Consider the following 12,626-nt stretch of genomic DNA (forward strand, 5'->3'; position numbering starts at 1 on the left):
AGACCTCAAAGTGATTGCCTTTACCTGCTCCTTAGCTTTCTTCCTTCCTAGCACTTCAGTGTCACTAGGTAGTGTACCAGGCTGACGATTTAGTAAGGCATTGACAATTTGTCCAATTTGATTTTCCAAGGTCTTGATAGAAATAACTTGACTCTTACACATAAGCTTCAACTCCTCTAATTCAGATTTTTCATTAGCTTGTTGCAGCTGAAGTTACTGTCTTGGTGCATATTACGGTTGCTGAAAACCAGGGGGGTTGTATTGCTTAGCTGGATACTGCTGATAAGGCTGTTGAACCGCATTCTGAGCATTGCTCCAACTGAAATTAGAATGATTGCGGTTGTTGGGATAATAAGTGGCTGGCACAGGTTGCTGCGAACGCTGAAAGTTGCTCACGAACTGAGCTGATTCACTAGAAATTGCTCACTGATCAGTCTCATGGGCACCAGCACAAAGCTCATAGACACTAGCGATTTGATTAATCCCATGATTAGCCAAAGTGTCCACCTTCATCGTCAAAGCCTTAAGTTGGGAAGCTATAGCAGTTGCTGAATCCAACTCCAAAATTCCGACAACTTTTCCATGATTCAGTCTCTGGGAAGGATTCTGGTACTCATTAGCAGCCATCAGTTCAATCAATTCATAAGCTTCATCGTAGCTCTTACCCCACAAGGCTCCTCCTGATGCTGCATCCAGCATGGTTCTAGAAGTAGCACCCAGTCCATTGTAGAAACAGTTAATAATCATCCAATCAGACATGTCATGGTGTGGGCACTTCCTTAGCATCTCCTTATATCGATCCCAAGCCTCACACAGAGATTCTCCAGTTTGCTGAGCAAACTAAGTCAGAGCATTCCTGATTGCAGCAGTCTTCGCCATAGGGAAGAATTTAGTGAGAAACTTTTGAGCAAGATCTTCCTAAGTGGTGATAGATCCTGCTGGTAGAGAATGTAACCAACACTTAGCTTTATCCCTCAGAGAGAATGGGAAGAGTCGCAGCTTGATAGCATCTTTAGTCACATAACTGAACTTAAAAGTGTCGCAGATCTTGATGAAATCCCTGATGTGTATGTTGGGGTCTTCAGTAGGAGAACCCCCAAACTGAACTGAGTTATGTATCATTTGAATCGTGCTTGATTTGATCTCAAAAGTGTTAGCCCTGATGGCTAGCCTGATGATGCTTGACTGAATGTCATTGATCTTAGGCTGAGAATAGTCCATCAAAGCCTTAGGATTTTCTGCTTGATCTCCCATCTCTACTAAAACTGGTTCCTCTACTTTCTCTTCTTTTACCTTCTTTTCTTCTTCGAAAACTTCCTTTCGAACCACCACAACTTCTTCCTCGGCTTTATCCAGTGTTCTCTTACAAGTACGCGAACGCGTATGCATACACCCTCTCTAGAGTACCTGAAATAAGACAAGGAAACGAGTAAGTAACAATGTCCGAGTCAATGAACTTTAACGACCACTGATGGAAAACACATAAACTAATAATTTAACACTGCAGTCATCGGCAGCGGCACCAAAAACGTTTTAGTCGCTAAACACACGCTAATATTACATGCAAGTATACGAGTTCGCAAGTAGTATAAGATTTAAATCAGATTCGTTCCCACAGAGACTGGCTTGGTTAACTAATTAATTTATGCACTTAGCAACAGTGTATGGTTATTATTCAATGCTAAGACGATAACAAATTGAGGTTGCTAAGAATTAAACTAACAATTATAACTAAGAGAATAAGATTGATTAAATTAATATATATGACAAACATGGGATCCTAACTTCATTAAATACTTCATTCAATAGCCTTTTCGTTCTTAACCTTAGCATGTAATGGTGATGACACTGATCAGATAACACGAAACTGATAAACGCCAACTTTTGTTGTACGAATACCCTACTACCAAGCATCCACAAAAGAGATAGAAGTTGAATAGAAACCAATTATATTGAGACCCTATATGTCTATAGAATTTGACAACATAACGGTTTAAGCACAAGTTATCTATCGTGATTACATAGGGCAAGTAATATGGTTAAAATTACCTACGAATCATACATAATAATAACACATGAACCTATGCTAGCATGGCAAGTTCTAAATCCTTAAATTCACTGTCACTTCATTAAAGATTAACATGCTATCTTATAAGCTCGCGACGCTCATAAGACGAATACGCACAACCAATACTAGGTTATCATACAATCACCACACACTAAGGCATCGAAACAATTTAACTAAAGAAATCCATAAATAAATCTGTTAGAACCCCACGATAACGATTAGCCCATAATCGGACTCATCATCAATGTGGGTTCCGATGAAAGCATGGTAAAATAAATATAGTCTTTATACTTAAATAACAAAACCAAGTACGAAACAAGAGTAAGGTTCACAAGTAAGAAAACTGGCATCCAAGTTATAACTTAGAACAAAGATTCACAAGTAAAAACAAGATCTTCTTCGTCTTCATTGAATCTGTGCTAAAACGGTCTTACGGCTCTCCTTGAGCTCTGGTACATCTCTCCTTTGAAAACGTCCTTTATTTAAATATATATAGCAGCCCCATGCAATCCAGAAGTCCTCCAGTTATAATTATAATAGAATCAGGATTTTTTAAATTCGCACTAGCACGGCCGCACGCTGTCACAGCGTGGGCGCGCTGCCTTTCTGACATCGTGGCGCGGCCGCGCGCTTGACCAGCGCGGGCATGCCGTACTTCTGGAAAAAACTTCAGATTTCTAATTTTCTTTGCTGCTCCGAGTCGGCTTTCCACGAGCGTTTATTCTAACACCACCTTGACACCAAATTAGCACCAAAATAATGCTAATTCACCTGATTACCTAGATAATGCCTGAAATGCAAAAACACTAGAAAACACGTTAACACTTAACAACTTGAGTACAAACACATCAATTCAAAGCCTAATAGAGCATTATAAAGTGTCATAAATGCCACTCAACAATACCGTGAGGACAAACCTTCTGAAATTGAATCTTCCAAAGCCCCAATGCTATCAAGCCCCTTGATGAGCCCTACTATGAGCCCCATAGCCAAGAAAGTTAGAGTTAATCCTTCTACTACCACCATTGGTTCTGACATACCTTCACCACTCCTAATCCAGAATTATGCCTTTCATGCTAGCCCCTCTACTTTTGCTCATTTGCTCGATAACATGATCCTTCCACAATCAATGGAAGATCTTTCTGCCAAGGAACTTAAGGATGTGCTTGATAACAGCGCTCGTTATACTTTTCACGTAAGCTATTTCTATAAAAACTTCACTCGCATTCATATTATATTCGTTAACCGTCACAATCCCTACTTGACATGCTTACTGTTTTAATGTAGGATTTGCAAAGTGTTCTGGTGGCCCGTGAGATTTACAATCATAAAATGCAGATGAGCACAAAACTCAAGTCTGAGCACAAGAGTTGCGTCAAGATGTTGAAGGTTGCAGAAACCCCGGCTGAAGAGAGACTAGTTGCTTTGAACAATTCTCAAATTTTTTTTGATGATTTTTTCAACAAGGTGCAGTCCATCGAACATGATTTACATTCTGAGGCTGAAAAAGTTGTTCACCAGCAGATCATGAGGACACATGTTGATATCATGCTTGATATCACAGGAGTGAATGCACTTCATGGGATATACTCGAGACTGTGAAAATTTAAACGAAGCTTTCCCAGTTGATGTTTTTCCCCAGATGAATTCAACAATCATGGTGATGGTGATACGGAGTTGAAATCTCCTAAGGATGATGACCCTGATGATGAGTAATTACTTGTTGCTGTTTTAATCATGAACTTGTTTCTTTTTGTTGGTAGTTTGACTTTTCTGAATTTGTGTTGGTATTCCGTCCCTGTTTCGCTTTGTTGCGGGGGACTTCATGCTTCATCTGGTTATTTTGTGACTTAAACTTTTCACGTAGCTTTACGCACGATATTTATGAATTTTAGCTCCATTGTTAACTTGCTCTTAATTTTCCTTTGGATGTGTTGAGCGTATTTTTTGATTTATTTATTTTCGTTAATTGTAGTTGTTACTTGTGTATGATGTTGTATACGTAATTGTTCGTTAAAGTGTTGATTGTCGAATAATTCTTTAATCGTTATCATGTCGTTTGAATGACTTAGTTCATTGTTTTAAAATATATTTGTAATTGCTATTATTTTTGTTTGATTTATCAACATACGTCGGTGCATGCACTCGTAGGGTGGTTAAGAAGCTTTATTCCCTCTCGAAACTCACCAAGTTTGTTTTTATATTAATTCGTGGGATTATGTGAATGTGTAAATGTTACTTGTTGATGTAATAGACGTGACATGACGTTCATGTCGACTACGTTCATTTTTGAAGTAGCATTTTTGTAGTCGGGTGATCAGCCCTTACGTTTGTAATTCACATATTTGTTCAACATATATTAGTGTATAATACTATCGTTGATATAATTTTGACAGAGTGGACTTGCATAAATTGTAATATGTGGGATATATCGTGTAATTATTTTTTCTAACAAATAAATATTATGCATATTCAGTATTTATTCTGTGAATTATTTGTTAAGTGGTATATGTGTTTTGGTGTTTAAAAATAGGATAAATTGAGTATTTTAATATTTTATATGTCTAAAATAAAATATAGATAATTGTCATATCTTCATATTTATTTTTATGTTGATTTATGATTTTATAGAAAATCTATGGATTTAATAAATTCTTTTTCCAAGTATTTATAAACTATTTTATATAATCAGGAACTAGCCGACTTCACCCATTTTTACGTTTTTATAACCCAAAACTCTTCCGAGAACTCCTTCCTAACCTAATTGCAATATTCCGAACATTTTCCATGTTTTTACTTTTTCGATCCGGCATACGGTTTGTCCTATGCGGGTCCCGACACAATATTTTCGATACAAAATTTGTTTCGGTAAATCAATAAAACTAGTATTTTCGATAAACGGGATCTTTTTATTAAACTATTATAATTATCACCTCGTAATACGTGTAACCAGGCACTGACACCAAGACCGCAGTACAAATTGTACAGATTTGGATAATTGTCCCGAAAACCGGTACCGCTTTGGATCTGTTTTTATAAATAAACGTACTATTTTATATCCGGAATGATACAACGGGGTACTAATTTTCCGTAATTATAAATAGCCTTTACCGTATTTTATTTTGTATCGAAAATCATTTGCAAACAGTAATTACAGAATTTTCCAGAGAAAATACTTATATTCATAAAACCTCTTGAGAATCAAACCAACAAATCAAGGTGTTATTGATCTTTGTTTGGAAAGCTCGAGTAACCAAAACGAAGGGTTTAAGGAGGACTATCAGATTCTTCAAGTTTCAGAACTGCAGAAATCAAGGTTTATTTTCTATATTTTTATTTATTTTCGAATTAATTTGATTTAAATTATGAATTTTTGTTCGAGTGATTGTTTGGATGATTTGATGATTGTATGTTGTAGAGCTTTTCTTCCTGATGATTTTTATATATTATATGACTGATTTAGAGTTCAATAACATATTCAAAATTGAGTTTAATTTTCGAATTTTAAAATTAGGGTTTATAACCCGTATGAATGTTCTTAATCGAAATTTGGGGCTTTTTGTTCTATGGGTTATTAGATGATTTTGTTGATTGTATCGTGTTCCTTATTGAATTTGAAATCGATTCATATATATTACAATAACTGACGATACCCGGTTTGCTCGAATCGAAGCAAACAAAGTTCGTCGGAACCGGCAAACTTCTCGGCTAATTTCCGGCTAACTCTGGGGTTATTAGACTGACTTGATTGTTGGGTTATGTTCCTGGTAAGTAGTAGATGATATCTGGAGGTGGTGGTGGTGTGAGGATGCCGGAATCGTGTTCTCCGGCGAGGCATAACATTTTTCGGTGATGGTGGTGCAAAAATTGCACTTTAGCCCCTGTATTTTCGAAGAAGATGAAGTTCAGTCCCTGAACTTTCCAGAATTTGCAAATTTAGGATTCCTGTTTATAAATTATTTAAAAATCATATTTTCTATTTATTTTAATTATAAAAATTCATTTTTAATTATTAAAAATTCCAAAAATTATTATTTTAATTCCAAAAATTATTTTAAATTCAAAAATAAATCTGAATTAATTAGTTAATTAATTTTAGTTAATAATTAATTAGTTAATTGGTCAATTAATTCGAAAATTAATTGATTAATTGATTTAATAAATTATTAATTGATTTTAATTAATTATTTAATTATATTTAATTATTTATTATTGATTTAAAAATTCTAAAAAATAGTTTCGAGCTTTAAAATATTATTCTAAATTGTTTTCAAGGCTCGATAATTATTTTAAAATTATTTCGAAGCCAGAATCGGCCAACCGAACCCTGTTTATTGTTTCAAAAATGGTTCAACGTCCCGTTTAAATTCCGAAAAATGTTTAAAAATTCATATTAAAAATCCGAAAAATCCTTTTAACATCAAACCTTCTTTGAAAAGTATTTGCAATCAAATATCTTACGTGTTATGTGTTATATGTGCATTGATTAACGTGTTAAATGCGTATGTGTACGTTATATGACTGTTTTGATCGTATCCTTCAATCCGTAAATCGGATTTGGGTAAAACGAAGGGTAGCTAGAAGCATATACCGAATAGAATCATATGAGTTGAGTATTGATAGATACTTATGCTCTGTGAGCAGAAGAGGCCAGGCGTAGGAAAGGAAAGCAAGTAGTCAAGAAGTTAGAGATTATGGTTGGAAGTTAGTAAAGTATAGCAAGCTAATACCAGGCAAGTGTTCTGAACTTTCTTGAGATATAGTATGGATAATTAATAGTCATGTTTTATATTGCAAGTGCTTTGAAGCACTGAACCCTAAACCTTGATTCCAGTTATTGATCTTTGAGCCGTAAACCTTATTCTTTCTGAACCATTGATTATTGAATACCCGAATACAAACCACAAATGTACGATACTACTCCAAAAATACATATGAACTAAATACCAAACACTGATCCAAGATTGTTTATATACTCAAACCAATATACCTTATGCATTGAAAGAGCAAATCCTTTTAACCTTGAAACTTTGATTCTTTTGTTATCCAATTCTTTCACCAGCTGACAATCATTCTTTGTAATTGCCATATTGTTTCCTTGTGAAGGTTGAAACCATCTCATGATTGGAAATCCAATGTTGTTTATAATTCTGTTTATTGCTTTACATCGTTTATTCTGTTATTGTGATAGAATTGGTTTGTTTTATAAAAATGTGGACCAGATTTGTGGTCTGACCAGATTGGTGGTCAAGTTAGGCCAATGTGTGCCTTGGATCCAATAATTAGAGCAGGGCTGTATGCCTTGCTCGGGGTTAGTGCGTGACTAATCAGTAGCCTAACCTTGGTTTTTAAAATGAAAATTTAATATCCAATTCTGAATCATTATCCATTATTTACTTGACACCTCAAATCATTGCACTTGATCATTGTTTATTCTCAGTATTGTCAATGTGACTTGCTGAGCTAGTTAGCTCATTTGTGCGATTTTGTTTATATTCTTTTCCAGTTAAGGAGGAACCGGTTGGTAGGAAGATCCCCAATCCAGTGTGAGAGCTAAGATTCCAGGTTGATCGGAATAAGCTAGCTAAAGGCTTTTGGAATAGTTTAAGTTTGTGAAGTTTGAAATAATGTTTTAGTTGTAAGTTTAAATAATTGGGATTTGGGCATTTGTAATATAAGTGTGTGTGTGGCTTGTGTGTATACTTTAACCTAGTTGTGATCCGTGGTAGTTGGTAAGTAGGGTCACATCGTATTATTATTATCTTTATTATTGTTATAAGCAGGTTATAAATAAGGTGTGTGTGTATGTGGATCCCGAACTTCTGACCCGGGTTTGGAGGGTGCCATAGGTTTGGTATCAGAGCTACAGGTTATAAGTCACTGACACAAGCCTAGGTTGACGGGAATGGGTAGAGGGTTAGGATTAGAAGTAAGGAAGTAGAAGGATAGAACGTCAAGAGGTTGAGTGCAACGGTATAATAGGTATTACTATGATTCATGTTGTGGTTCAAAATTCTTATATTGCAATATAATTTCAGATAGCAGCGATGGCCGACTCTTTCATTCCAGTACCAGCTGATCGCTCTGAGCCCTCAATTGGAGGACCATCTTCGAATCCACGTCATGTTGCTCTGCCAGTGTCGGTTATTCTACCTCCAGCTGTGTTGCAACCTGTACCACTGCAGGCCATTCCACCCCCAGGCATGAGGCCACCTGTCAGAGGACCCCCACATTCTGATTCAGATTCTACCGGGCATTCAGTTACGGGTGCCCCATTCCAGTCTACATTGCATCCTGTTCTTTATTACCGATATGAGGCTCTGCTTCTGGAGCGTGATTCCCTGTTGGCACAGATTCGAGAGCTGCAGCATATAATCAGGACTACAGATGTTGATCCTAGTGTGAGGGAGCTTCGAGAGGAGATCCATGTGACACACAGGATTCTTGAGGACAGACTGCATGGAGCTACATTAGCCGGCCCTGATGTATTTATGGGATGGGCTAGGGAGGTGATGGAGGACCTCGAGAGGCTAGGCGGACCAGAGTTTCCTTGGAGTTAGAGATAGAGATACGAAGATGGAGATGCTAAGAAGTGTTGTTATGGTTGTTTATTATGTACAATAGTGTGTAGTATGTATCAATAGACTTTTGGGTTGTATTTATAGACTAGATCTGCTGACTAGTGAGTAGGTTTGTTGTACCCTTTTACTTTTACTTCTGAAATATTTTAACGCTTGTACTACCTAAAACTTTGATATATATATATCAGTAACTTCTCCTTTCCAGCATTATCTTTTACATTACTGCACCTTTTTTATTTTACTTTACTTACAGCACTAGTTATACTTCTTGTGATACCATGTACCCTAACCCCTTAACTGTTTACCTTCTGTAAAGAAGCATGCAATTTACTTAGTTCAACTATTACAACTGTTTTCAAAAAGCGATATTTCTGTTTTACAAAATTTTTCTTTTATGCAAAGAATTTGATTTAAAGGCTAAATAAGTTTTTTGATTCTTTACAGAAAATGCCTCCCAGTAGAAATAATCGTTCCAACACCCAGAATGAAGAAACCAACAACAACAACCAAGATAATACCAACCAGAATGCAAACCCAGGACCTATAGACCCAGCAGTAGCCCAGATTCTTCAGATCTTGGCTCAACAAATAGTTCACCTGACTCAACAGCAACAAAGACAAACCAACCCCCATGTAACTTTCAAAACTTTTCAGGCCGTGAACCCACCGGAATTCAAAGGTTCCTTGGATCCAATTGAAGTGAAAGTTTGGTTAAAGGAAATAGAGAAGTCATTTGCCTTAGTTAAAGTAAAGGAAGAATAGAAGGTTGAGTTTGTGAGTTATTATTTGAAGAATGAGGCCACCTATTGGTGGGAAACTGTGAAGACATTGGAAGGTACAAATGTTATTACTTGGGAGAGGTTCAAAGAATTGTTTTTAGAAAAATATTTTCCCTAGTTTGTTCAGGACCAGATGGAGCTTAAGTTTTTGGAGCTAAAACAAGGAAATATGTCGGTAGCTGATTATGAGAGTAAGTTTGAAGAGTTGTCAAGGTATGTGCCATCATATGTAGATACTGACAGGAAGAAAGCCAAGCGATTTCAGCAAGGTTTAAAGCCATGGATTAGAGGAAAGGTAGCCATATTTGAATTGGATACCTATGCAGGAGTTGTACAGAAGGCCGTGATTGCAGAAACAGAGAGCGAGATGTCACAAAAAGAGAAGGAAAGTAAGAAGAGGAAGTTTGAAGGGAATGAAGGATAGTCACAACCAGGGAAGTTTCCAAATTTCAAGAAGGGCAAATTTCAGCCAGGGAGAAATTTTAATGTCAAGAAACAGAATGCAGGCGACGAAGGTCAAGGCAACCATCCAGTCAATGTGAACCAGCCGAATCAGTTGAGGCTAACTTTTCCAGATTGTCAGGTATGCGGGAAGAAGCACGGAGGAATTTGTAATAAGTTGAATGTAGTTTGTTTCAAGTGTAATCAGAAGGGGCACTATTCAAGGGAGTGCCGTAATCAGCCAGCAAGAGAGCAAATGAACAAGGATCAGCCTACTCAGAATCCAACAGTTAAGGTTCTAGCCATTGGATTTACATGCTTTAAATGTGGGAAGCCAGGACATATAGCCAGGGATTGCAAGACACCAGCCCCAGTCAATAATGCATTAAGGATTATGTGATCTACTCCAGCAGTGAATGAGACTCCAAGGGCTAGAGTATTTGATATATCCGTGAAGGACGTTATTCAGGACATTGAAGTCATGGCAGGTACGCTTAATGTGAATTCTTTATGTGCCAAAGTGTTAATAGATTCGGGGGCAACTCGATCGTTTATTTCTCAAGATTTTATTAGTAAGTTAAATTGTCCAGTTGAGTATTTAAATGAAATAATTATTGTGGAATTAGCAAATCAAGAACGTGTATCTGTTAATCAAGTTTGTGCGAATTGTGAAGTTGAGATTTCTAGTAATAAGTTCTGTGTAAATTTGATACCATTTACGCTAGGAGAGTTTGACATTGTCTTAGGAAGGTAATTATAAAGACGCCAGACGAAAGGATAGTAACGTTTAAGGGCCAGAAGCAAGCAAAGAAGTTCTTTACAATGATCCAAGATAAAAGGTTGCTATGACAAAGATGCGAGCATTTCATTGCTTATGTAATTGATAGAAGTCAGGAGCCAGCAAAACTTGAAGATATTCCGGTAGTCAATGAATTTCCAGACGTATTTCTCGATGAGTTACCAGGACTTCCTCCAGACAGAGAAATTGAGTTTGCAATCGACTTAGCACCTAGAATGGAACCAGTATCCAAGGCCCCGTACAGAATAGCGCCCGTCGAAATGAAGGAATTAGCAAAGCAATTGCAAGAGTTGTTAGAGAAAGGAGTAATCGGACCCAGTGTATCCCCGTGGGGTGCACCAGTACTATTTGTCAAGAAGAAGGATGGGAGCATGAGACTGTGCATCGACTATCGAGAGCTCAACAAGCTTACGATCAAAAATAAGTATCCGTTACCTCGAATTGATGATTTTTTTGACTAGTTGAAAGGAGCCAAGTACTTCTCCAAGATTGATTTGAGATCGGGATATCACCAACTAAAGATTAAGCCAAAGGATATACCAAAGACAGCTTTCAGAACAAGGTACGGACATTATGAATTTTTAGTGATGCCTTTTGGATTAACCAATGCCCCGATAGCATTTATGGACCTGATGAAAAGAATTTTCAAGGAATACCTGGACAAGTCTGTTATTGTGTTTATAGATGATATTTTTGATATATTCAAAGACAGAAGAGGATCATGCAGAACATTTGAGGACAGCTTTGGAGATTTTAAGAAAGAAAAAGTTATATGCTAAATTCTCGAAGTGTGAGCTTTGGCTATAGGAAGTTCAGTTCTTAGGACACATAATCAGTAATGAAGGGATCAAAGTGGACCCAGCGAAGATTGAAGCAATTACAAATTTGGAAAGGCCGAAAACACCGACAGATGTAAGAAGTTTCTTGGGATTAGCGGGATATTATCGCCGATTTGTTCAAAATTTCTCAAGAATTGCAACACCATTGACAAAGCTTACACAAAAGAATGAAAATTTTATATGGAACGACAAATAGTTTTTAGGAATTGAAGCGAAGATTAATCACATCACCTGTTTTGTCACTTCCAGATGACGAAGGGAATTTCGTAATCTATAGCAATGCTTCTCATAAAGGACTCGGATGTGTTCTGATGCAGCACGATAAGGTTATTACGTATGCATCAAGGCAACTAAAACCATACGAGCAAAAGTATCCTACTCATGATTTGGAGCTAGCAGCCATTGTATTCACTTTAAAAATTTGGAGACATTATTTATATGGAGAAAAATGCGAGATTTACACAGATCACAAAAGTATAAAGTACATATTCACACAAAAGGAGCTTAATATAAGATAAAGAAGATGGTTAGAGTTGATTAAAGATTACGATTGCATGATTAACTACCATCCCGACAAAGCAAATATTGTGGCAGACGCGTTAAGTCGAAAAGAAAAGTTGAATGTGTTATCAGTACCCGAAGAGATATATAAGAAATTTCAGAAATTGGAATTGGAGATCAGAGTTTGAAAGCCTGATGAAGCAAAAATGTATAGTATGACTTTCCAGCCAGAGTTATTAGAAAACCCTTTTTTATAATTTTGTTTGAAGCAGGCCAAATAGAAAATGAAATGCGTATCAAGAGGAGATAATGGATCAGGGCATCAATCGTTTGGTAGGTGAAGAGTTGTGCACACAAAAGGATGATCAAGGTATTCTTAGGTTTTCTTCTAGAATTTGGATTCCATCAGTAACGGAGTTGAAGAATGAAATTTTACAAGAAGCTCATAATTCAAGGTATTCAATCCATCCAGGAAGTACCAAGATATACAGAGATTTAAAGGAAAATTACTGGTGGCCAGATATGAAGAGGGAGATTGTAGAATAGGTTAGCAGATGTTATACATGTCAGAGAGTTAAAGCAGAGCACCAGAGACCAAGTGGATTGTTGCAGCCGTTA

General features: G+C 36.8%; 1 non-coding gene across 1 annotated transcript; it reads left to right on the forward strand.

Moving 5' to 3' along the window:
- Positions 1-757: 757 nt before the first annotated feature.
- On the forward strand, positions 758-864 carry LOC141682189 (small nucleolar RNA R71). The gene has a single exon (XR_012559591.1). It is a non-coding gene; the product is annotated as a small nucleolar RNA R71 (small nucleolar RNA).
- Positions 865-12,626: the final 11,762 nt, after the last annotated feature.

The sequence above is a fragment of the Apium graveolens genome, chromosome 8 (assembly GCF_009905375.1).
Source record: "Apium graveolens cultivar Ventura chromosome 8, ASM990537v1, whole genome shotgun sequence".
Classification (NCBI taxonomy): Eukaryota; Viridiplantae; Streptophyta; class Magnoliopsida; order Apiales; family Apiaceae; genus Apium; species Apium graveolens.